The 22289-nt window shown below is 36.1% G+C and overlaps 2 non-coding genes and 1 pseudogene across 2 annotated transcripts; 1 reads left to right on the top strand and 2 right to left on the bottom strand.

Moving 5' to 3' along the window:
• Positions 1-693: 693 nt before the first annotated feature.
• Positions 694-766, bottom strand: Trnar-ucg (transfer RNA arginine (anticodon UCG)). Its single transcript has one exon. It is a non-coding gene; the product is annotated as a tRNA-Arg (tRNA).
• A 9810-nt stretch (positions 767-10576) lies between these two features.
• Trnat-ugu (transfer RNA threonine (anticodon UGU)) lies at positions 10577-10650 on the bottom strand. The gene has a single exon. It is a non-coding gene; the product is annotated as a tRNA-Thr (tRNA).
• A 9746-nt stretch (positions 10651-20396) lies between these two features.
• Positions 20397-21644, top strand: LOC143402159 (aspartate aminotransferase, mitochondrial pseudogene; annotated as a pseudogene).
• Positions 21645-22289: the final 645 nt, after the last annotated feature.

Below are 22289 nucleotides of genomic sequence, written 5' to 3'. Positions count from 1 at the left end.
CATCAAAATATGAAAATATATTGGTCGGATTCTTTCCATTTTTAGAGAAGCCGCTCACTCTTGGTCCTGATCTTTGCCTGGCTTGCTGCTTCTTACTTTTTTCAATACTTTGTAAACCTGGTTTCGGGATATTGCGGGTAGTCAGACTAACTCCGCCCACTGGGTGGGAGAATGCGGGATCCGAGAGACGGTGTCCTGTAGCTCCTCGCCACTTCCTGAATCAGAAACGGGTTTTATAACGTTTCTCCAGTTCCTTGAAATGTGGGAAGTTTTTCTTTCGAAAGGGGGCGACATTGGTTAACCTGACTACAAAAGGACCAAGTTCTCCAGATACCTAGTGTGTAAGTGTGTCTGTCTCTGCGGGCCGAACACGTAACCGAACGCCTACTGTGGACTAGTGCAAGAAGAAAGGTGGTTGCCCCGAGGGAACCAGATCCTGAACATAACTCCCTGACACTCCCGCCTCACTTCCAGGGCCCACCCAAACCCCTAGAAGAGGGTCCGCAAGCCATTGTACAAGTTAAGACAGGAGGGGTCGAATACAGCGAATCTCAAGAGAGGTCTACTGGACGTAGAACTTCATTTCCCACTTGAAAGAGTAGCGGAGAAATAAGGCTTTTTTCCCACAGTGGATCGGATGTTACAGTGGTGCTTGGGAAATGGAGAGAGAAAAGTGAAAAAATGAAAGTGACGCAACCACGAAGGGATTCGAACCCTCAATCTTCTGATCCGAAGTCAGACGCCTTATCCATTAGGCCACGTGGTCCTGGATGCATAGGTTAGCGAAAAATTATAACAAGTGTTTGGAGTCCCCGCGCTAGTTGGTACAACAATACAGGTTTTTCTGTAATCTTAGCAGAATGATAAAATCTTCACTAATAACCTTTTTTAAAATATGGTGTAATCCATATACTCGAAAGCTAAGTCCTTTCTCTTGTGTCTCACAAGAGCAGGGGAATGATACAAAAAGAGAATTCTGATTTTCTCCAAATACCTGCCCTTATTTCCAAATTTTACACCAAATTTGCATAATGCAATAGTGTCTCTCAGTCAATAATTAAGCCGTAAAGAGATAGGGAAAGAAAAGAATTAACATTCCTTTGTAATCACGGTTACAAACGCGGTTTGCATCAGAATTGAGACCCACTGGGAGTAAACGAAAATCACCACAAGGTGGACAAGAAAGACCCTTCCTGCCACTTCCTCAGTTTGGTCAGACCCGCCGCCGACGACTGCAACTGGGATTTAAAGAGAGGCCTCTTCCTGGGCTTGTCGCTTCCTTCCAAACCAAGAAGTATAGACCCCACTGAGGATTCTCCAATGTGAGTTTTTTTTTTTTTTTTTTTAAGCCCAATAATTAATGAAATGATTATAAAATGCCTATCACCTTGTGCCACCACTTGGTTGGGATGGTGTGTGGTTTTGCAGGGAGAAGCCTTCCCCAGTCTTATTTTCCCTAAACACCCTAGGCGCACGAGATTCGGACTTGCCTTTCGTTGTATACGCGCAGGGAAGCACGCGGTGGGAAAGGCGCGCGCTAGACAGACCCCAGTGGTGGGCCAGTCTGCAGCGCACCCTCTGCAGGCGAGAGTAGCCCAAGCCGCGAAAACCATAGGACTGGAATCTCAGGTTTGTGGAGTCTCGCTCTTATTTCTGGGGTCTCTGGAGGTCCGGGTTTGAGTCTTTACAAAACTGGCTTCCTCGCTACATCCTGGCTTTCCCAAAGTCTGTTATGCAGACTTTTCATATTTTAGAAATGCTGGAGAAACATTATTTTCTAAAAAAAAAAAAAAAAAAAAAAAAAAGCTCTGATAATAAAAAACCTAGATGTCACAGAAAAGGAAATGTTATTGAAATGTTAATAACAAGAAAACATCACAAAACAAATATGGCATGGCTTTATTTATAAAACTACAAACTAAGTATACTGAAAAACCTATTATTTATGAATACATATATAATTAGTAAAGCTAATACATTAGAGATAAAAACTTTATCTCAGGATAGGAGAGGTATAAACTGGGGTAGAGCAAATGGGACTTCAGAAATAATGTTCTCTTTCTAGATTGATGACTTTTTTTCTCTTTTTGAAGTAAACTTTTTGTTGAAGTGTAATAAACAGACATTAAAATGTGCAAATACAAGTATATAGAGATCACTGAATATATGTAATATATAAATATAAATATAATAAAGATAATATATCTATAACCTGCCAACCAGATCTTTTGTTTTAATTTATTACCCCTCTTTCCATCGAACTGGATCCGAGAACTAAGTTTTGTCATTTAGGTGTCTGTGCCAAGAAACAAAACATTGTCAATAGCCTCAGAAGCCACCCTCATACCTTCCCCCAACTCACTTTTTTCATAAAGATAACCTCTTTTTTCTTCTTTGCTTCTGACATCATCTGTTCATTTTGCACGTTTTTATTCTTTGTCCAAATAGGATTATAAAATATGTTCAGGTTCTGCATCCACTGATTTAACCAAGCATGGATGAAAAACATTTGGGGAAAAATTACACGTGTATTGGGCTGAAGTTGTGGCTCAGCTGTAGAGCGCTTGCCTGAGTTTGATCCTCAGCACAACATAAAAATAAATAAATAAAATAAAGGTATTGTGTCCATCCACAACTAAAAAATAAATTAAAAAAAATTAAACATGAACAGACATTCTGTCATCTAGAGATGATTCAAAATTGGCTCACACTTGTAATCACAGCTACTCAGGAGCTCAGGCAGAAGGACTGCAAATTCCAGGTCAGCCTCAGCAACTTAGAAATAACTTGTCTCAAAAACCTTTAAGAGGTTGCATCTTGCTTTTTGAGATGACTCATATTCTTCCTCAAATGTGTATTCCTTGTTTTACCCCCAAAGCTTCTCACTCTTGAGATGACCCACATTCTCCCTTGAATATGTCTCTGCTTTTCTAAATAAATCTCTGTATCTCTTAAAAAAAAAAAAAAAGCTGGGGATGAAACTCAGTGATTGCACACCCCAGGTGCAGTCTACAGTAGCACAAAAATTCATTCATTCATTCATTAAAATGTAAGAGAAGCATACAGGCATGTGTGCACAGGCTATATACAAATATCATGCCATTTTATAGGAGGGATTTGATCAGTCACATATTTTGATATCCACAAGGAGTCCTGGAAGCAATCCTCCACAAATACTGAGGAACAATTATAACTGTATTATACCAGGCTTCTTTTGCATAGCAATATGTAAGATTCATCTGTTATTGCACAATTATTTTTTCTCACTGATGTATATATTGCATGAATATATTACAATTTATTTACCCATTCTATTGATCATACATGGGTTATTTTCAGTTTTGGGATATTACAAGTAGGACTATGAGGAACAATGCTGTACATTTTGTATTTGTACATGTGCGCAGATTTTTATTGGGTATTAAAATAAAGAGGATGAGGGGTTGGGGTTGTGGCTCAGTGGTAGAGTGCTCGCCTAGCCCATGCGAGGCCCTGGGTTTGATTCTCAGCACCACATAAAATAAATAAATAAATAAATAAAGATATTGTGTACGACCAAAAAATAAATGTTAAAAAAAATTAAAATAAAGAGGATGAAACTATTTCTCCTCCTCCTCCTCCTCCTCCTTCTTCTTCTTCTTTTTTTTTTTTTTTTTTTTTTTTAATGTGTTTGATGCCTGGAATCAAACCCAGGATCTTACACATGCTAATCAATAAAACAATTTTTGATGTTTGACAGTTGACAGCTTTCAAGATCTGTCACTCTTCCCTACCCTTTTGCTTCACATTTAAGCCAGCCCAGAAGAAAGTGCATTGACTCTATAGATTGCTTTGGGCATTATGAACATTTTAATATCATTAATTCTTCCAATTCATGAACTTGGGATATCTTTTCATTTTTGTGTCTTCATCAATTATTTTCATCAATGTCTTGTTGTTTTTGGTGTATAGATTTTTAACCTCCTTGGTTAAATTTATTATTTTGAATGTTTTGATAAATGAGATTGTTTTCTTAATTTCTTTTTTGGATAGTTTGCTGTTGGTGTAAACAGTGCAACTGATTTTTGTTCATTGATTTTGTATCTTGCAACTTAGGTGAATTATTTGTTTTAACAGCTTTTTGGTGAGATCTGTACAACTTTCTATATAGAAGATCATGTTGTCAGCAAACAGCAACAATTTGATTTCTTCCTTTCTAATTTGGATGTCCTTTATTTCTTTTACTTGACTGATTAGAAGTCATTACTTCCAGTACTATGTTGAATACTTAGACTAAGGGTGGGCATCTGTGTTAGTTTTTCATCACTGCAACAAAATACCTGAGGAAAACAATTTAAGAAGGAAAGAAATATTTTGGCTCACAGTTTCAGAGGTTTCAGTCCAATGTTAGCTAGCTTCGTTGCTAACCCTTTTATCCCAGGGACAAATCTCTTTTAATGATTGTAATGATCCTTTTAATATACTGCTGAGTTCAATTTGCTAGTATTTTGCTGAGGGGTTTTGCATTTATCTTTATCAGCGACATTGGTATGTAATTGTTTTTTCTTACAGAGTCCTCATATGGTTCTAGTATCTGAGTAATACTATCTTTATGAAATGTGTTTGAAAATATTATTTCCTCTTCAGTTGTTTTGGAAGAGTTTGAGAACAATGGGCATTCATTCTGATTTAAATTCTTGGTAGAATTTATCTATGAAGACTAGTCCTGGGCTTTTCTATGTTGGAAGGTTTTTAATAACTGCCTCAACCTGCCATTTGTATATTCATATTTTCCATTTCTTGTGTCTAGAAATTTATTCATTTCTTCTAGTTTCTTCAGTCCCCCCACACACACACTTTTTTTTTTTTTTTTGGTAAGTCTACCTAATTGTTTTTTCAATTTTGTTTATCTTAAAAAAAAAAAAAATCCACAACTCTTCATTTTATTCTTTCTAGTCTCTATTTCACTTATTTCTGCTTGATCTTTATGATTTCTTTTCTTCTGCTAATTTTTGGCTTTGTGTTTTCTTTTTCTACTTCCTCAAGATATAAAGTTATGTTATTTCTAACCTTTCTTTTTTCTTAATGTAGCCTTTATAACTTTCCCTCTTAGCATTGTTTTTGCTGCATACTGTAAGTTTTGGTATGCTCTGTTTCAATTCTTATTTGTCTCAGGGTATTTTTTATTTCCTTTTTAATAGCTTCTTTGATGCATTGGTTGTTCAGAAATATTTGCTTAATTTATGCATATCTGCAAATTTCCCAATATTCATCTTGTCTAATTTTATACCATTGTTGCTGAAAAATATATTGATAGGATTTTAATCATAAAAATTGGCTTATACTTGTTTTCTGGCAACATATATTCTATCCTGGTGAACATTCTGTGTGTACTGAGAAAAATGTGACAGATTTTGACTGAAAGTCTATTTTATCTGATATAAGTATAGCCATTTCTGATCTCTTTTGGTTATTATTTCCATGGAACATCTCTTTTTATCTTAGCCTATGTATACACATAGTATATTATTGAATCAGTTTTTCCCCTTATTCATCCAGCTTATTTAATTTTTTATTGAACAATAAAATCCATTTTCACAAAGTAATTCCTGACAGGTAAGTACTTAATATTTCCATTTTGTTAAAAAATTTTTTGACTGTTTTGTGTTTTATATTTTTATCTTTAATTTCAAACTAGAATTAAAAGTGTTTTTTTGCACAGCTATTGCAGTATTAGTTTTCTGAATTTCATTATTTATTTACCTTTACAAGTGAATTTTATATTTTTTTCTATTTTCTGTTACTTAGCATCATTTTATTCATCTTGAAGAACTCCTGTTTGCATTTTTTGTAAGACAAGTCTAACAGTGATAAACTTTCTCAGCTTTTGTTCATCTAGGAATGTGTTTATATCTCCTTTATTTCTAAAGCACAGTTTTTGTTTGTAAATCCTTCATTGGTAGAGTTTTTTTTTTTTTTTTTTTTTTTCCCTTTCTGCTTGTGGAATATTTTAACCCAATCCTTTCTGACTTGCAAATTTTGTGCTGAGAAATAACACTGAAAGCATGGAGTTTCCCTTCAGTGTGGAATCTCTTTCCTTGTGTTCCTTTGAAGACTTTGTCTTTTAACAATTTGATTATAATTTATCTGTATCATCTTCTTTGGATTGATCTTGTTTAGAATCCTTTGAATTTCATGAATCTAAATTTCCACATCTCTCCCAAAATTCTGGTCATGTCTGGCTGTTATTTTTTAAAATAAGCTTTCTGCCCACCTCCACTTTTTTCTAATTAGACTCCCATAATCTGTTATTTTCTTTCTTGGTGGTGTCCTATATGTCCCCTAAGTTTTCTTCACTTTTTATTATTTCTTTTATCTTTTTGTTCCTCTATGGTGAATTTCAAATGGCCTGTCTTTTCGCTTACTGATTCTTTCTTCTGCAAGATTGGGTCTGCTGTTGAAACTCTCTAATGACATTTCCAATTCTTTTATTGTATTCTTCAGTTGCAAGATTTATATTTGGTTCTTTTTAATGTTTATATTTCTCCAGGAAATTTATAATTTTGTTCATGCTTTGTCTTAGTGATTTCATTGAGTTGTCTATTTGTGTTCTCTTGTAACTTCTTTGAGCTTCTTTCGGATGATTATTTTGAATTATTTGTCAGGAAATTTGTAGAGCTCCATTTTTTACAGTTCAGTTATTGATGTTTTATTAGTTTCCTTTGATGATGTCACATTTGACTAATTCTTCATGATCCTTGTAGTCTTGCATTGGTATTTTTGCATTTGAAGGAGTAAATGCCCCTTCCAGTCCTTATAGACCAGTTTGGGCAAGTAAATACTTTCTTCTACTGGGTCCCCCAAACAACCGTGTGTGTGTGTGTGTGTGTGTGTGTGTGTGTGTATGTGTGTGTGTGTGTGTGTGTGTATATATATATATATATATATATATATATATATATATAGAACATATGCCAGGTCATAAAGCAAATCTCAGTAAACTCAATAAATTTAAAAGAATAAACATTTTCAGTTGATTTTCTCTGATCATAATGGGGTGAAATTAGAAGCCAATGCAGGGAGATGGGAAATACTCAAATATATTCTATATAACCAATGGATCAATGAACAGATTAAAAGGGAAATCAAAATACTCGAAGGTGAATGAAAATGAAAACACAACCTTTTAAAACTTACAGAATACATCTAACCAGTGATCAGAAGTAAATTTTTAACAGCAAATGACTCTGTTAAAAAAGAAGTATCTCAAATCACAGACCTAACCTTTCTCCTAAATACATTGTTAAGAGAAGAGCAAACTAAACCTAAAGCAGACAGAAGAAAGGAAATAATAAATACTAAAGAGCTGTCATTAATCACATAGAAAATTAAAAAATAAGAGAGAAGAGCAATTAAACTAAAAGTTGATTCTTTGAAAAGATGAACAGAATTAATAAACATCTAGCTAAATTGCCTAAGGGAAAAAAGGAAAGACCCAACTTACTAGAATCAGAAATGGAAGAGAAGAAATTAGTTTTATTCTTAGAGGAATAAAAAGAATTAGAAAGAAATAATAAAAGTAATTAGATACCAATGAGTTAAAAGAATGAATTAATAATAATTTTTTTAAAAAACTACTCACAAAGAAAAACATAGGCCCAGATGTCTTTGCTGATGAATTTTGCTAAATATTTAAGGAAGAATTAATACTAGTTCTTCACCACAAATTTTTTAAAAAATAGAATAGAAAGGAATACTTCTCAAATAATTTTATAAGAACAGAATTACAATGTCATCCTTAAAGAAAAGAGGGACACCAAAGTACCATATTCCTAATGCCCCTTAATGTTCCCCAAAACCTAGTCAAGTTAAGGAAACAATGAAAGTGAATCTGGATCAAAATGTCCAGATAAATATTATCTTGAAGGGTACTGATTTCCTTTCAAATATTCTGGGAATTAAGGCAAGTTAGTGTTATCTGTAGAGATCTGCCTTCTTACACACAAGCTAGGTCAGCTGGTCCTTGGGATGCTTGTTGTACTAGGAGCAAAGTGAATTAATGATGTTACTGTTTCTGTTGCCTAATTTATAAAACTCTTCACCCTGTGGCAACTGGTGAGAATCAGAGGACCATGGAGAAGGAAATGCTCATATAGGTGACCTTGGACAAAGTATCACTAGGAATAGGAGACACTACTTTCTGGCAAGGCACCAGGGGCACTGCAAGGGGAGAGGTGCACCTGTTCTGCCTGTCTCCACTGGACTTCCCCTGTAAGCATTTCTCAATAGTCCTTTACCCCATCACCAGGTGACTTCCTTGGTCTCTTGGCAACGTATCCTACTGCTTCAACACAACTAGGCTATAAACGTTACAATTATCCCAATGTCAAAACCAGCCAAAGATACTAAGAATATAATAACAGGGTAAAAGGAATGCTAAATCCCCTGCCTTCATGTAGCTAATATTCTAGTGCCAGAAACACAATACACCAATTAAAAAATAAAATGTACTACATCAAACAGTGATAAATTTTAAGGAGAAAAGGCGAAAGAGCAATAAGAGTACTAAAAAAGTTTACTTAGGTGGCTAATGGAAAGCCTCATTTTATGATGTTTTGATGAAAAAAAAAAAAGACTAAAGGAAAGAAAGGAAGCCAACCTTAAAGATCTCTGAAAAAAAAAAAAATTAGGCAGAAAGAAAAAAAAGTGAAGATGCTTTGAAGCAGGAATGGCCCTGAAGAATACAAGAAACCCAAGGGGACAGTGTAGTTAAAACGATGCTAGATGACATCAGTGGTGAGACACACTTTACAGGATAGACACATGGGAAATTCATTTTGTCCTTTCAAAATGGTCATCAAATTGAGACTTTGTGGTTTGTTTATAGATAATCTTATTCACTCATGTTTCCCACTAGAGGATAGTATTCTCCCTTTGAATTTTGCTAGTTACTAGAATACATTAGAGTACTTGGGTCTTATGAACAGATTTCTGCTTTCCTCATGCTTACATGAAGATGTCTGGTTCCAGGCCAGAAACTGGATCTTTACAAAGAAAAAATAAAGAAAATCCTTGGAATCTTAAGAGAAGAACTATCCCAGGAATTCTTAACTATTTATACTCCAGGGGAAAAAAAATCAAAAACAAAAGCAAAACCGAAACCAAAAAGCTCAGTTCTATTTCTAAGACAAATTTTGTTCAAGGACTAGCACATTAAGATACAGCTCTGCCTCTTATGTGAAAGCAGGTGCTAATTCTGTAATTGTTCCTTATCCTTCTTGTCCATATTTTCTGCTTTACTAAATATATGTGTATCCACAAACAATAGAAAATTTTGTCTTTAAATGTACAGAAATGAAATCATACTGAATTATGTACTTAATTCTGAGTTGCTGTTTTATTTCAACATATCAAAAAAATTAAAAAGAACCATTATGTTGTTACTATAATATTATGCTATTATTATTTAAAAATGAGTTATTTTTATTTAAAAGGAAACTCCCATTATTTAAAAGAAAAGCGAATTCTCTGACCATCATGTACTCTCTCTGCCTCTGCAGCCAGGGAACATGAGGAGGAGATGGAGGAGACCGCTCCATGTGGAGCCAAATGGTGGGCTCCGGGATTTTCCGAAGGTGGAGTTTGAGACTCTTCCTGCATTCATACACATTTCACCCTACCCTGCGCTGCCAGACTCAGGGACCCTTCTCTCTCAAGTCTCCAGCTTTCCAGTCAATCATTATGTATGACCAGAGCAGAGACTAAAAACCATCACTCAAGAAAGAGACTTTTATAAACCACGCTTCAGGATCCGCTAGTCCCCAATGAGCAAGACCGCAAAGTGTCTGAAATCAGACACACATTCATCTGAATAAATGACCTTTCGTTCTTTGCAGAGAAAAGCTTGCCTAAGACTCTGAGGGTAGAAAACATGGAGATACGATCCTAATCTGAGGTACCATCCATTCAAGCATTCATTTATTTATTCAACAAACACAGCCGAAAACTTTGTGCAGGCACAACCAAAACACGACATTATTATGGTCATGGGCGTCCTCAACGACGCGGATAGGAGAAGGTAGATTGTGCTCCTTTGTCAACACAGAAACGCTAGAATTACCTCCAAAACGCCCAACTTCTTATAATAATCAATCATTGGCTTAGGAGTTTATTAAAGCTTTACTTGAATCACAAAATCTTAGTCCCAGAGAAATCTCAATATTAGCCTTTACGTGTTCTTCTGCATGGGACAATGCCTATTCTTTCCAGCAAGTGGACTGTCAGAATTCCCTAGCAGGAAGTGCTCCATGGGGCCATGCCCTCGACTCCTGCTGCACCTCCTAAGGGAGTCGGTGCAGGTTAATGTCGCTCAGAAACGATCTAAATGCACTTAGCTTCTCCATTCCTTTATTTATTGATTGATTGATTGACTGATTCGTTTTGTTTTAATAGGAGGAAGAAGGAGCTTGTTGGAATACTGCCTTTTCCGGATAAGAAGGGGCGTAAGGAAGGCAAATCTGTTACAGTGAGGATATCTCTTTCGTTCCATTTCAACACTGAATGGAGTACGGTTTACTAAAAATAATGTTGTGAAACTAGGCCCCACTGGGATTCGAACCCAGGATCTCCTGTTTACAAGACAGGCGCTTTAACCAACTAAGCCATGGAGCCACACGACCAAGACCTCCAACAGACCAACATTTATTTAATTTCAAATAACCACGGTTTCGTTCGTTTATTTAAAAATTTTAGGCATTTTTAAAAATTATTATTATGTATGCGATTTCAATTTCTTCTTTATCATGTATTATACAAGCGGAAGAATTTTGAAATGACTGAGGAAGTCGTCTATTGAGACACTCCAGGCATTGAGACTTTTCCAATCTCAGCTCTTTTTCCGCGCCCATCGGGAAAGGGTCACCGAGGTTCTCATTTCTCTCCACTCCTCCTTTCCTAGATTCCTGCTCTCAAAATCCTCCACCTATGGAGAGCCCCGTAGCTTTTGATACTGACTGACGAGTCCTAGGGGGATGCTGGGATTCTGAGACAAAACACATAAAAGCTCCCACGGCCTGCAGAGGAATCCTGTCTTTTGAGTCCTGAACACTCGCGACGTCTGTCTTTGGGGCCAGAAATTTGTGAATAATTGTGAGCAACAGCAGTGGGATGCATTCGCCCTCGTTCAGTTTCCAACACTTCCCTTGAAAGTAGCTCTTTGCAGAATCTTTTTTTTTTTTTTTTTTAATCTTGAGAAAACTCTAATGTATCATTTTCTTTTTAACATCCTCTCTTCATTCATCATCCCAATGATTAGGTGCCTTATTCAAGTCAACTATCATATGAGAAGGCAATATTTTTCAGAATCGGGACAACTCTAAAGTTTTCCCTACGAGCATGTGCGCGCGCACACACAGCCACACACACAAATACAATTTCAAAAACAAATAACCTTTCAAATTGTCCCCTGTGTGAACCAAAGAATGGTTGCCTGCGGGGTGGGGGGTGGGGAGAAAAGACAGTTTCTGCCCAAAAGTAACGCATTAACTCTGCTCAGATTTATGGGCCAAACCTTCTATTTGTGGAGTGGGGGACAGTGGGGAATGGTAATCTTGCCCCAGGAAGAGGTACATAGTTCTGATACTAATAGCCTACCACAACTATCAACCAGTATTGTTTCTTATTTGCAAAACTCAGAGTATTTTTAAAAGTTTTTCTTTTATGTGTTCATCTCTCTGTGTTGAAAAAGTTCGATTTTGTGGCTTTTGACATAGTTTTGAAAACATGAATATCAATGTTTCAAAGATGAACTGGACTAGTGCTGGTACTATGGAAATCTAATCAATATATCTATTTTTGGTATCTGTGTGGGAAAAGAAAAGAAAGACTGCAGTTAACCAACAGGAGTAAAAACAAGGTGCTTTTGATCTGAGTCCTAAGTACACCCAGATGCATTCCCCATCTGAGACCTTGCTTGACAGCTTTTCATAGATCCAGTGGTTGCCTCAGATGCAGTTGAGCTGCAGCAACCTTTGTTACTTGTCCTGGTCCTACTTCAATTTCCCTTCCCACCGCTAGACTTGAAGAAGTCTTGCTACTCAATGTGTGGCTTGTGGACAAGGAACATTGGCACCATCTTGGAGCTTGTTAAAAATGTGAAATTCTAAACAAACAGAATCAGAATAGGCATTTTAACAACCTCAGGCGATTCATATGCATATTACAGTTGAGAAGCTCTACTCTATAACAGTGGTTCTCCAACTATCATGTGTATCATGGTCTGAATCAGTGTTTCCTCCAAATTGATGTGCTGAAACTAATATCCAATGGGGCAGTATTAAGACATGGGGCTTTGGGAATTGATTAAGTTATGAGGCCTCTCCCCTTGTCAGTTGGCTTAGGGCCCTTATAAAAGAGCCTGAGAAAGTTTGCATACTTTCCCAACCATAAGAAGACATAGAAGGTGCCATCTATGAGGAATAGATTCTCACTAGACATTGAATCTGCTTGCCTTGATCTTGGACTTCTCAGCCTCCAGAACCATGAGCTACAAATTTCTGTTTATAAATTACCTCATCTGACTAGTAAAACATAGCAATAAATTGTTTTAAAAACATTTCCTCAATTAGATTTCCTCCTTATTTTCGTCAAGTCTTAGTATTTATTTTCTGGAATAGTATATCTGTTTTTATCTGTGTTAGATATTATTTCTCATAATTTGTCTTCCTCTGTTTTGCTATGTCTTCCCTATAGGTGAGGTATACTTTCTCACTTCACTGACATTGTGCTCCCTAATGTGACTTGATTTGATGGCTGGAATGCCATGAATAATAGAGGGTGTGGTTATGAGCTGAGATTTTAAACATCATAGCAAAGTTTTCCAGCCCCCTGCTTCCTGCATTCCAATGGAAGAACATACCAGGTAGCTGCTGGTCTGGAATGAGGAGGCTTACATAAAAGCCCAGACAATTCAGGCTGAAGTCAGCAGAGCCTCACCCAAAATGGGGCTTGCAAAATGAGAAACAGATGTTTGTTATTTTAAGACACTGAGATCCATGGCTACTTTTTTGTCTTTTAGATTTTTTTCTTTCTTTTTATATTGTTATTTTAATTATTGCTTATTTGATATATACAAACTAAAATATAGTACCACAAAGGAGGGGGGGGGCAAAAATTATTACAGCTTTTCAAAATAGAGATGAAAAAACCACTAATACATGTTTAATTTCTAGGAAGGTTAATGTCAATAACTATAACCTTCCAAGAAACAAAAAGAAGTTGCTGTTTGGGATTCTTGTTTTGGGGGGAGTAGATTTTTTTTTAACATACTTCTTATTTATTTGAAAGAATCCACTGCCAAACTTATATTATATAAATATAATAGATGAAGTATTTTATCCAGTATGTATTCAAAAATTTTCCCAATTACTAATTTTATTCTTATGTTTAATAATTTTTTATATCATAAGAAAGTTCAATGGAGTTAAATTCAACAATTTGTTTCTTATGGTAATTCTACTGGGAATCATTCTTTGTTATTTTTTTCATCTATCATTTACATTAATTTGCCCTAGCATTAAAAAATACATTTAAATAATAATATATCCAGAATTTTGGATATATTATTTTTGAGAAAGTGCAACAATGACCTTAATTTTGAAACAAAGAGTTAATCTTTTATCCCTTCTATCCCACAGGAATTTTTTTTTACTTACCTTTTTGAAATACCATCTTAGGGCTGGGGCTGTAGTTCAGTGGTAAAATGACTGTCGTGCATGTGTGAGACACTGGGTTTGATCCTTGGCACCCCATAAAAATAAATAAAGATACTGTGTGTTTATCTACAACTAAAAAAGTTTTTTAAATACCATCTTTATGATACAATCTTTTTGAATTATAAAGGCAATTTGTTCTTGAAAAAAAATCTCATAAGGAAAATTATCCTAAGTTGAATTAATATTACCATTCACTACAATAAAAATTAATACATTCCTGAGCTCCCAAATTGACACCTATTTATCCCTTTATTCTTCAAATTCAGTGTTATCACATGTCTAGAACTTTTCGAAGCTATGGGGATACAACAAACAAAATAAATTAAAAACCCATCTTCTCATTGATACTCTAATCTAATGAGAAAACAGAAAAATTTGTAAGATTATTGGAGAAAACTAAAGAAGTGAAAAAAAAGAAACCAGGGAAAGGAAGGATGGATAGTATAAGGTCTTCTAAGCTTAAGGTTAAAGTCTTCAGTTTCTACTTGGAATGAGATGGGAAACCATGGGAGGATTTTGAACAGAGGTATGACAGGACCTAATCTATATTTTAAGAAGATCTCTCAGGTTGCTGAGCTGAGACTAGATTGAAAGGGCATGTCTTATTAGTCTATTCATACTGATAAAACAAAATGCCATAGATTGAGTAGCTTATAAATAATAGAAGTTTATTTCTTATAGTTCTGGAGGCTGGGAAAATCAAGGAGCAGGTAGATTTTTATGTCTGATGAGATTCAGCTTCCTGGTTCACAAATGGCATCTTCTGGTTGTGCTTTGAATGATAGAAGAAGGTTAATGCAGCTAAACCACTCAGGGACCCTCTTCTCATGCCCTAATCACCTTCCAAAGGCTCTGATTCCCAATACCATCACCTTGGGGATTAGGTTTCAAGTTATGAAATTTGGGAAGGTACAAGCATTCTGATAGCAGGCAGCAAGGACATTTGCAGTGAGATCAGTATACCTAATTAAAATTAATTAATTAATTAATTTTTTAAAAGAGCCTGTTGTAACAATACAGAAACTTAAAAAGATAACATTCATATGGGTGCTTTTGATAAACATAAAGTCATTCTTTATGATGAGGAAGGGAAGAAGTTTAGAAAATATTAATATTCCAATGACTACACAGATATACAAGGCACTTATCAGATGTTGTTAAAATCATGTTTTTTATTTGTTTAGGTATAATCTGCATCTCATCATCATCAATTCAAATTATTGGCTAGTTTATTTGCTGAGACAAGCAAGAAGCTCTCTTACTAGGTTCAAAGATTTAATAGTAATTGCTACTAGGACTTATCATAGTAAAGTGCAATTATTGAATAAATGTTAAAGAAAATTGGGTTTGTTCCTTATAGTTTATGTTCTCTTTTTAAAAATTCTCATCATTATGCTTAGCCCAGCTTACTTTCTATTGTTTAGGGTTTCCAGCTCCTTTTTGGTGTTTTACTTCAATAATTATACAGGATTGCTCACATTGTTTTACAGTAAATGTGTGTTGCCTCAGCCCGGCTGGCTGGGCAAAATAACCCGGGGGGGTGACAAGGAACTTGTGTACATTGATACAGCAGGAGAGGGTGGCTCGCTGGCCTTACTTCACAAACCATTCCCTCTGGCATTTTGCCAGGCGCCATCCAGACTTGTTTACAGACTCTAACAGTGTGTTTAGATTTTCCACGTCCATTACCTTCTCTGCCTTTGATTCCTTCTTAGGCTCAGTGTTGCCTTCATGGTTTATTCTCTACTTTGTTAATCATGTTCCTTTTTAGTTGTCTCAGTGCAAGTTCATTGGTAGTAAAGGTTCTCGACAGAGTTTTGAAGGCATTTTATTCCATTGTCATTCTTGAGCCCACAGAGATCAGTGGAGTGACCTATATTAGGGTGTTATTTTTTCTCAGCTTTTGGAAAATATTTTTCCACTTCTTCTGGATTCTCTTGTTGTTATTGAAAAAACTGCCCTAAGTTACTTGTTAAAATTTGGTATCTCCAGTTGCTTTAATATCTTTTTTCTTACTATGATGGGTTTATATATAAATTTAGTTTTATCTTGCTCTGGTCTTGTTTTGCTCCTTGAGTTTAAAGACTCAATATTTATCAGTTCTAGAATATTCTTATCCTTTATATTCAAGATATTGGAAATCCTTAATCTCTCCTTCATAACTGCAATTTTTGCATAATTTTCTTTTTTTTTTGTCCTTTCTTTGGCATAATTTCTGTCAGATTTAGGTTTTCAACCAATTCTTTTATATTTTAAACATTGAAATCATACAAAAGAATATTTATAACACATGAACAAGGCAGTAAAAGAAACAATAAATTGGGGAGGGGAGGGGGGATAGTAGAGGATAGGAAAGGTAGCAGAATACAACAGTTACTAGTATGGCATTATGTAAAAATGTGGATGTGTAACCCATGTGATTCTGCAATCTGTACTTGGGGTAAAAAAGGGAGTTCATAACTCACTTGAAGCTAATGTATGCTAATGTATGAAATATGATATGTCAAGAGCTTTGTAGGGTTTTGAACAACCAATAAAAAAAAAGAAACAATAAATTTAATAACATTATACTTATTATCCATGTTAAGAAACAGAATATGACCTTAGTGGGTCTGCCAAAATCATAGTTCCTCCTTCCTTTCTCACCCAGCAGAGGTAATTTCTGCCCAAAATCCTGTGTTCATGTTTTGTGGACTTTTCCTTTATGTTTTTACCACACTGTATCTCTAACATTTGTTGTTTAACTTTTCACACCATTTAAAGTTTCTTTTCAATGTAAACGGAAGATTCTTTTAAATGTAAATGGAAGAATGCTCCCATATTCTTCTGTAATCTGAACTTCCCTCAATGGTATATACTTAAATTTAATTGACATTGGTGTGCATAACCATAAGTCACTGATTTTGAAAAACAAATTTTGAGTAAAATTTACATAGAATAATATGCATGATTTAAATTATTTAGTTTGGCCAGGCATGGTGCATATCTGTAATTCCAGCAACTCAGGAGGCTGAGTCAGGAGAATCCCAAGTCCAAAGCCAGCCTCAGCATTTTAGTGAGGTCCTAAGCAATTTAGCAAGACCCTGTCTCAAAAATAAACAATAAATAATTAATAAAAAGGGCTGGGGATGTGGCTCCGTGGTGAAGCGTCCGTGGGTTAAATCTCTGGTACCAAAAATTAAAAAAATAAAATTTATAGTTTCATAAGTTTTAACATATATAGATACATACATATATACATATTAAATATGTATATGTATACATAGCTACCACCACAATCAAAGTATAAAACATTTCATCACACCAAAAACTTTTTGACAATCCTTCATTCTTACTAAGTTATTTTAGTCGTTGAACAAATATAATACAAATTATTCACACATTCTCCTGTGAATGGACATTTGATTATTTTCAGTTGGGTTTTATAAGTATTGATATTAAACATTCAAATAATCTTAGCCCCCTAAAGTGCTTGGCATTTAAAAAGTAGAATTGTAAGATGTAAGGCATGTACATTAACAGTGTTAGAGGTAATGTCAAATTTTCAATTGTTGTTTACTAGATAATACCAACATGCACATAAAATTTACAGTATGGCCAGGGCAGTTTAATCCCAGTGACTGAGGCAGATCCTCCAGGCTGAGACAGGAAGATCACAAGTTTGAGGCCAGCCTCAGTAATTTATCCAGGCCCTAAGCAACTTAGTGAGACCCTTGTCTTAAAATCAAAAAAAAAAAAGAAAGAAAAAAAAAGAAAAAAAATTGTGGGCAGTATTGGGGCTGTGACTCAGTGGTTAAACACCTCTAGTTCAATCCACAGTAACAAAAAACAGTGTTTCTTAAAAAGTACCCACTACATTATATTATTCCTGTTTCTCTCTCTCTCTCTCTCTCTCTCTCTCTCTCTCTCTCTGTACTGTCTCTCTCTCTCTCTCTCTCTCTCTCTCTCTCTCTCTCTCTCTCAGCTGTGATCTCATGAAGGGTAGGAAAATTTGAAAAGAATCTTATGACTGGGCATGGTAGCATATTCAGCTATGCAGGATACTGAGGCAGGAGGATGCATGAGCCCAGGAGTCCAAGACCAGCCTGGGCAATACAGCATAGCAAGAATACATATCAGAAAACAAAGGAGAGGAGAGGAAGAGAGGGGAGGGGAGAGTAGGGGAGAAGAGGGGAGGGGAGGGGAGGGGAGGGGAAGAAACGTACAGTGTGGGAGCTCTAGTTGATCCACATTCTTTCTGACACTGATACTTTAATTTACACCAATCTTGTGGGTTTAAAAACAGTATTTCATTGGAATTAAATATGTATTTCTGTCATTACAAATGATTTTAAGTGTCTTTTTACATTCTATTGGCCATGCAGTTTTCTTTCTTCTTTGAAGTGCTAATTTTGCTAATTTTTCTATTTAGTTGCTTGTCTTTTTTTATTGATTTGCATTCATTCTTTATGTAAAATAATCCTATGTCAAGTATATGTTACAAATGTTTTATTTATGTTTTCACATCTTATGATGTCTAATTATAAACAGAAATTGATAATTTTAATGTAGCTATGTTTATTTATTATGGTTTGTATTTTTGCATAAGAAATCTTTTCTTCTTCAAAATAACAAATGAATTCTGGAAGAATATGGGATATTTTCTTTAAAAAGTTTTTTTACTTTGCATTCACAGTTAAGTCTTTAATGTATTTAGAATATAGAAATCCAATTTCATTTTCTTTCAAATAAATAATGGTTTTTTTTTTCCCCTTTTCTCCACTGAAAAGCAATATTTCTGTTATATACCAAGTACTATCCAGCCAATGGACTGTTTCTGGGGTCTCTATTCTGTTCCAGTGATTTGTCTATTGCTGTCTTAATACCACTCCATCTTAAACACTATAGCTTTATAATTTGTTTTTAATCTGATGTTTCAAGTTTTCTCACTTGTTTTTGTTTTTAAATGTCCTTTAGCAAAACTTGAGCTTTTGTTCTTACATATAAATACAGTTGCAACATTGTATGAAATTTTCTTGTTATTTTTCAATATCCAATGGGGCAAACTGGCCTCTTTATAACATGAAACCTTTTGAATTGTATCTACTTTCCTTAATCCATACTACCATTTCCCTAGTTCACACCAGTGTCATTAATTTATTTCATTACAAAATTCTTCTTGCTCTCCTTGATTCCAACACTCCAGTCTATTTTTCCTATTGTAGCCAAAGAAATCCTGCAAAATTATAATTCAAACCACCTCTTACTAATCAGCTCTTTAGTGACTTTCCAGTGCCTCAAGCATTATGGCTAAACTTAGTTCACTTTTCTAACTGGCTCCTGTTCACCTATGCATACTCACCTCTGGCCATCCTCTCACCCCAATCCTGCATCCCCCACCCCCACTACCACAACTCTGTATTTCTCTGTATCCTGTTCATGCTGAGTTCACTTTTGGTTCCTTCAGCTAACTAAGAGAGGAGGTTTTTCCAGATAACAAAATGTCAGGTTGGAAAATTGCCTCCCCGCAAAAGATTCAAAAGAGATTACAGACAGAAATTAATTTTCACTTAAGTTCTAAGAAAAAAAAATCTTTCAGCACAATCATAAACTTCTTTTTTGTTGTTGTTTGTTTTTTATTTTTGAGACAGGGCCTTGCTATGTTGAATCACTAGAAGTGATTCTTTGGGCAGAAAGCATGATTTGGGGGACCAGTTCTACCATTTCTTAGTCATTCTTCAAATTATGTCTGGGAACTGGGGTGGGAGGAGACAGGTGGAAGGCGGGATTCTGGTTCTAGTTATTGTCAGATTTCTTTATAATATGAAGTACTTTCCTTGATCCGTTGATCTGGAACAATTTGGTCCCAGTGTATGAAGACCTGCCTCAAGGAACTGTGAAACTGAAGAAAAAAGACCAGAATTGCACAGAGTACAATTTATTGAGGAACATATTGACAGAAGCATGGTTCTGGGCAACAACAAGACCAAATGGATAATTTGGGTCAGAATTACACACACACACACACACACACACACACATTGGTTAAGACAAACAAAACTTTATTTTAAGCCAGAATGTATTTGGTTTATCTTAAGCTAATATCAAAGAGTCAGGCACAATTCCTGGCACCAGAGTCCAGTTATAAATCTCTATGTGTCACTCTAAGGGTTTGGTGTATTTATAATTTGCTGGGAAACTATGGAAGAAAAACTGATTAGGATTATCTGTGGCAATCGTGGTGGGTATCAGTCAAAATGCCTGCAGTTATGTCAGGCTGAATTCATACAACCATCTTTGGTCCCTCTCTAAGTTGTAATACTCTGGGTAATAGGAAAAGTTCAACACAAATCCTGTTACACATAAATTCAATTTTGAAACCTAGCACATTCATATATGATATCTAGAAGCAAACAGTATTGCACAGGGTAACCATAAGTACCCAAGAAAATATAACTTCTCAGTGTATGAATAACCACATATAGTAGATGTGTGAATGCATTTTAAAACAGACTGGAAATAGGAACAGAAGGATTAGGTTACCTCCAGAATTGTTAGTCATCAAATTCATGTTAAGAATATATAGTAAGAGGCTGTGCCTCTGTGCCAGCAGTCATTTGCCCTCTGCTCTGTCTTGTACTACCCACTGCCTTCCTGCCATCCACAATGGCCCTGCTGCACTCTGGCCAACCATCCTCTCTATGGCTGCTGGCGCCTCCCAACCAGGTCTTGCTGCCACAGCTTCTGCCAGAGCCAGCTCTTGGTAGGCCCATAGGGAAATGGGACCCCAGTTCCCATTTTTGGAGTCACTAAATAAGAGAGACACCAACAGCAAAAAGATGAACTTGGTAGTTGTTGCCTACCTGGATGATAATGGAAAGCCTTATGTGTTCCTTAGACTCCAAAAGATCATAGGCCCAGATTGCTGCAAAAAATATGGACAAGGAATACCTGTCCATTGGTGAACTGGCTGAATTTTTAAGATATCTGCAGAACTAGCCCTGGGTAAAAACAGTGAGGTGTTGAAAAGTGGCGGATTTGTCACCGTGCAGAATATTTCTGAACTCAGGCCTTAAGGGTCAGAGCCAATTTTCTGGAAAGATTTTTTAAAGTTCAGCTGAGTTGTCTTTCTACCCAAAACATCCTGGCGAAATCACACCCCCATTTTCAGGGATGCTATCAATACTATGACCCCAAGACTTGCACTTTTGACTTCACAGGTGCCATAAAAGACATTTTAAAAATACCAGAGCAGTGTTCTTCTCCTGCATGTCTGTGCCCACAATCCCACTGGAACGGACCCTCATCCTGAGCAGTTGAAGAAAATAGAATCTATGGTAAAGAAAAAGAATTTCCTTGCAATCTTTGACATGACTTCCAAGCCTTTGCCAGTGGTGATAGTAACAAGGATGTCTGAGCTGTGTGCTACTTCCTTGAACAGGGCATTAATATTTGTCTCTGCCAATTATATGACAAGAACATGGGCTTATGTGGGAAGCATGTGGGAGACTTCACCATAGTCTGCAAAGATGCTGATGAAACCAAAAGGGTAGAATCACAATTGAAGATTGTGATCCATCCCTTATATTCCAACTCTCCTCTCAATGGAGCCTGGATCACTTCTATTATCCTGACTTCAACAGATTTGCAAAAATAATGACTGCAGGAAGTGAAAGGTATCATCAGCATGCGGACCCAGCTGGTTGCCAACCTCAGGAAGGAGGGCTACTCCCACAATTGGCAACACATCACCGACCAGATCAGCATGTTGTGTTTCAAGGGCCTAAAGTCTGAACCAGTAGAGTGACTAAGGAGTTCTCCATCTACATGACAAAGGGTGGCTGCATCTCTTTGGCAGGGGTCACCTCCAGCAATGTGCCATTCACCAGGTCACTAAGTAACTTCACAGTGTGAGAACAAAGAAAACTTTTCTGTCCTTAGTCCCTGCTATTGTGAGACTCACATGCAAGGTGATGGTGGTGAGTGCATCATTTCTTTCAACTACATTTCATAACACTCAGTGATTAGATGTATTTCTCAAAAAAGAACATATAGTCAAAGAGAACAGAGGCATCCATAGCTGGTGTCTAGAACTCTGTGGTTTTAAACCAAACTCTCTACCGTCCTTCTTTTTAACCTTGTGGTGCTTGGGATTGAACCCAGGGCCTTGTGCATGCGAGGCAAGCACTTCACCAATTGAGCAATATCCCCGCCTTCCCCCATCCTTTTATCTCCAACTTTTTTGAAAGAGTTTACATGTATAAGTCACAACACCAAAAACCTGTCATGACATTGCAATTGTAAGTGGTTCCTCTGTGGATCTAGCATGAGCTGTGTCTCATGTTATGAGATTCACATGCAGGATGATAGTGGTGAGTACATCATTTCTTTCAACTGGAGTCTGAGTCTGTCATTAAGAGTCAGTATTACATTTGTCCGCCCATGGTGGAGCATCCTTATCAACAGACTGTATTGCACAAATTGTCCTTTACAAAAACCAATGAGTCTGTTGCCACTGAAGGGAAAATAATAGATGCTTGTCCTATCTTATTTAAGAAA

This window comes from Callospermophilus lateralis, chromosome 6, assembly GCF_048772815.1.
Source record: "Callospermophilus lateralis isolate mCalLat2 chromosome 6, mCalLat2.hap1, whole genome shotgun sequence".
NCBI lineage: Eukaryota > Metazoa > Chordata > Mammalia > Rodentia > Sciuridae > Callospermophilus > Callospermophilus lateralis.
Note: the sequence above shows the minus strand (reverse complement) of the source record. Positions and strands in the feature narration are given on the sequence as shown.